A 5,037-nucleotide genomic window follows, 5' to 3' on the forward strand; every position below is an offset into this window, starting at 1 on the left:
GCAGAGTTTAGGGCTGTTGTACATAGGGTCGCTATGAGTCGCAAGCGACTCTATGGCACATAACAACAACAACAACAACACAACAACTTTTGAGATTGCAGTGCAGCTTCCTACCATTAGGCTACGAGAGATCCCTACATAATAAGGATTTAATGACTTTCAATTTGTTGTTGTCACTATTTATTTCCCAGGTGGGTGTGGGGGAGGAATCAATTTTTTAAAATTGCTAGATAGGCAAGAGCTTCTAATTGGAGCTTCAGATCTAACATTGATTTTATAATTTGAAATACTTGCTCACCAGCACTGAATTATACTGTAGTTTGAAAACTCTGGATTTAATACTGATAATTGTTATGTATCTTTTGTAGCCTAATTTTTTCTTTCTTTTTGAAGGAAGCCTGGTGGCATAGAGTGTTAAGTGTTTGGTTGTTAACTGAAGAGTTGTTACCAAGTAAGTACTGGGGGCGGGGGTGAGGTGGGGTGGGCTTGGAGGAAGGTGAGCAGTATCTCCTTGTGAAGAGTTCCAGCCATGGAAACTTGATGAAACATCTCCGCAAGTCAGAATCTACTGATAGTGAGTTTGGAGTATTTATTTTCATTAATGTTGTTGATGTTAATCAATTTGGAATCAATTCATAGCTGACCCTCCAGCAGGTTTTCAGAAGCAATTAATTAATCACATGGTAAGAGATTGTCCATCTTTCTTCTGCAGAGCAGTTGGTAGATTTGAATCACATACCTTTGTGTTGGTAGCACAATTCCTTACCAGTAAGACTTGGCAATTTTGGTGTACCTTTTAGTTGTGATAGGGAAGCTCTGGTGGCTTGTTCTGTAGGGCTAACTCGAAGGCTAAGCATCTCTGGTGGTTCAAATCCAGCAGTTCCTTGGGAATAAGCTGGGTAGTCTTCTCCCATGAGATTTACAACCTCAAAAACATCACTGACGGGGTGGTTATGAATTGGGTTAACTCAATAGCAATTAGTTTAGTTGTAAAATATTTTATAGTAAAGCTTAATTTTTTTCTTCTCTTGCATGAATTATACAATTTTGTGGTTATAAAAAAATGAATGCATCTTCCTCTCTGAAGTGAGAGAAGGAATAAAGCTTGATGTAGTTCAAGTGGCTTTTATCTGCCCCTGCAGACCCTTTACTTTTCTAAGATAGTTGGTAATGTATATGAATTCATTTAGTTTAGAAATACTACACTTGATCTTAACTAAAAGTATAAGACATAGTATTCAAGAACAACATTTGAAAGAGGAGCAAAGGAACATTAATTCTGACAGCATATTACAAAATAACATTTTACTCTTGATTTTAAAGGCCACCACTTCTTAAATTACTCAGATGTCTAGTAAGTGAATGAAATGTTCCAACCACCTCAGGGTAATTTTTCAGCTCATCCTTTCAAAACAATCACTCATGTACCTAACAGAAATAAGAAAAGTTAAAACTCTACACATGTCACAGAGTATTTGTAGCAAACACTTTGCAGCCTTTAGTGGTCTAATGGTAAGGAGTTGTGCTGGCAACCCAAAGGTACGTGGTTCACATCCATCAGCCGCTCCATGGGAGAAAGATGGGCAATCTCCTTCTTTACAATTAATTGCCTCTGAAAATCTGCTGAAAAAGTCAACAATGGGTTACTTCTGACTCAAAGGTACAGACCCAAAACATGCCTATACCATTTCATTTTTTACAAAAATTGATGGATGTCAGTCTTAATACCTATTTATCATTGTCAGCAAGATGGATGAATGCAGCCTCTGGAGCCTGGAAGGAGAGGCAAGGCGGGAATGCTAGGGCGTTTGTGACTTTCTTTTTGCCCCAAGTGGGTGGCCACAGAGCAGACTTGCTAGATGAATTAGAGGTCTCTGGCCCAGAGTTTGCCAGCATTTGGACGTGTCGGAATGGTAAAATACTATAGGGCCCGACGGCCTGTTTTTCATTTTTCTTGGTCAAAAATTCTTCTAGGTCATATTACCCTGGTGTGTCCACTTGCCATACAGAGGTAACTTGTGGTTGCTGTGAAGCTGAACACTGTGACACTGATGTGTCAGATGCGATAATGGTCACCCATGCTGGACTGTGTTGGATCGAGCTCCCTGATTAAAACAAGCTTGGAAGCAGGAGTGGCATCTGCTTCCATAAACAGCTTGCCTCTGGAAACCCTATGAACCTGGAAAAAAGATGAAAGTCATGTAAACATCGAGGACTTTCGTTCACAGGGTCACTATGAGTCACCACCTACAACTCAACGTCACTTAACAACAACTACCTTGCATTCACTTCCCAAACAACATGTTTCTGGAAACTCTATGAACTTCGAGAAAAAATAGTTATCAAAAGCCTCACGTGTTTTGTTCATAGTGTCACTATGAGTTGTGCTCGACTCAGCAACAATCAATAAAAAAACCACCACCATCACCTTGCTTATGGGGCATGCCATTTTCTCTTTCCTTTCCAAAAAGTGTGTGATTGGCTTCCCAGTAAATTTATTCTTGAAAGTATATGACTAAAATTAGGGGCTTCAACTTTCTGTAGCTGTTGCACTAATAACCAAGAGCTGTGCATCTCAGTCAGTTTGAAACTGCTAGTGACTTGAAACCACCAAGGTAGAAATAGGAACAGCCTCCTCTCCTTGAGATTCACAACCTAAGAAACCTGATTATTAGAAATCAACGAGGTTAGAAGCAACCTTTCGACAGTGAGTTTTTGAGTCAAGCTTTACAATTGTTTATGTTTTTAAAGCCAAAATGTAAGTTGCAGTTTAGAATATGTCATTTTTTTTTTAAAAAAAACAAACAAAAGATAAAGGAGTACCTTTCTGAAAGAAAAAAATTAAAACATCATTTTTTCCTGTTTCTTTGAAAATATGTGCGAGTGGAAAGTTTTTACAATTAACATTTTATACAATGTCTTCTAATAAAACTTCTGACACGTTGGTGGCCATTTAGATTTCCTTCCCTTCTTGGATTTTAAAAAAAAAATCTAGGGAGATTATTGTTTTCTAGCAGTGAATCAGACATCTGTGCTCTGGTCTACCTGGAATTAAAACAGGCATGTAAAAACCTTTCTGCTCTGCCCGCAGGAAACGAAGATGGAGGGTTCTGATTCTCACTTATCACTAGTCAAAAAGAATTACAAATCTCAGAAGTGAATTGAAAAGTTAAGGGGAAAAATATTTGCAAGAGTACCAGTTCTCCAGGTGCTGACGGGATTGAACATATCAGATCTGATGGGAGTATCAGTAGTGACATTTGTGAAAATGTGCATGCAAAAGTATGCATTGATTTTAAGCTGCATGCCACAAAAGCCTAAAAAATAATGCATGATTTTCCATCTCCTAACTTAGATGGAAAAACATGTGTTTTGGTCACAATTTTGTCTAATGGAAATGTGAACTCCCAGGCAATTGCATTCACATGCAGGCCCTTTTTTCTGAGATTACTTTCAAATGTAAGCATAGCATATGTTGTCTTCTTAAGGGGAAAAAATGAACTTTTCAATGTAAATTTCTAATATGTAGTATTGTGGGAAAGAGTCATGTTATTTAAACAATGCATAGTTTTCTTCTAGGTAGATTATAGGAATAATGGTGAAAGAAAGTGATTTTAACCCTTTCATACTTTGCATTACCGCCTGTTGCCTGCATGTGTGTCAGGAAAACTTTGCTCTGTCAGCATGTGGAAAGTCAAGCTCAAGAAACACATTAGGAAGAATAATAGACCAGTGACACATGTGTTGAAGGATATTTCTTACACAGTGGAGAAGAGATAGAGGAAATTAGATGATGAATTTTAAGAACTGAAGCATATTTCTAAATTGCCAAGTGTTCTGTTCTTCCTGAGGTCACCATATATGTGTTGGCTGTGTTTGGTGATGCTGAAATGTCCTTAGAGTCTAAATGAATGAACTCTGGAATGGTTCCCATGATGAGCTGCTAACCCATTTGTCTCAGCTGGCACTTGAATGCAAAATTAAAAATGAAGGTCTTCTGGACAGCATTGTGGCTTTTAGAAGAGCACTGAATGATTTATTCTCACTCACTTTCTCCACTTTCCATGCTAAAATATTTTTACATGGTTAATAAATTATGGAGGCTGACTTTAACAAGATGAACTGTGGATAAAAATATGTGAAGCTGAATATTTATAAGAACATGGAATTGATATTTTACTCTCTTCCCAACTAGCTCTGGACTTGTGGGATCTCAGTTAAATGAGGGCATCTAACTTACTTCAGATCAATTTAGTAAGGAGTCCTGGGGAATAGTGAATCATTGGTCATCAATAATGGACAGCAAAGTGTGTAAGTACATAGGACATTTTAGTGAAAGAATATGGTGATAAGTAAGTCATTAAGATGAGGCACTCTCACTCCCCTTTTGGGAAGCATATTACATTGAAACGCTGAACTTCACCTGACCTGGCGCAATGCATGAGTTCCACTGGGCCCGTCATGTCTACTTTTCATCCAAGGGCTGAGGACAACTTCAGCAAATGTTGCTTAGGGTCAGAGGAGAAGACTAAATGGCTACAAGCTGTCCCAGAGATAGAAGATTGGTCTATGAAACAAAATTCAGGCATTTCTTCCCTCTTTTTTTAAATTATATTAGTTTATTTACAAAATTCAAACACATTGTTATACATTATTTTCCAGAACAGATTCTTTTATTTTACCTCACTCCCCCACCCATCAAATTGTACGGCTCCATAATTAATCTTCCCTCCCCTGCACCTCCTAAGCTCTCTCCTTCCTTCCCTCCCCCCACCTTGGATCCTCATACTTATTCTACAATAATGGTTTTATGCAATATTTGTCCTTGTGGGCCAGAGTTAGTTCACTCAGCATAATGCTCTCCAGTCCATCCCAAGTTAGGTAATAATATATAAAATCATTGCTCCTAAGGGAGCTCTGGTGGCCTAGTGGCAAGACGCTGTACTACAATCCCAGAGGTACATGGTTCAAATCCACCAGATGCTCTGCTGGAGAAGGAGGGGGCAAACTCCTCCTGTACCAGTCAGATCTGATTTG

Source organism: Elephantulus edwardii, unplaced genomic scaffold, assembly GCF_000299155.1.
Source record: "Elephantulus edwardii isolate Elephantulus edwardi_28Jun2011 unplaced genomic scaffold, EleEdw1.0 scaffold00069, whole genome shotgun sequence".
NCBI lineage: Eukaryota > Metazoa > Chordata > Mammalia > Macroscelidea > Macroscelididae > Elephantulus > Elephantulus edwardii.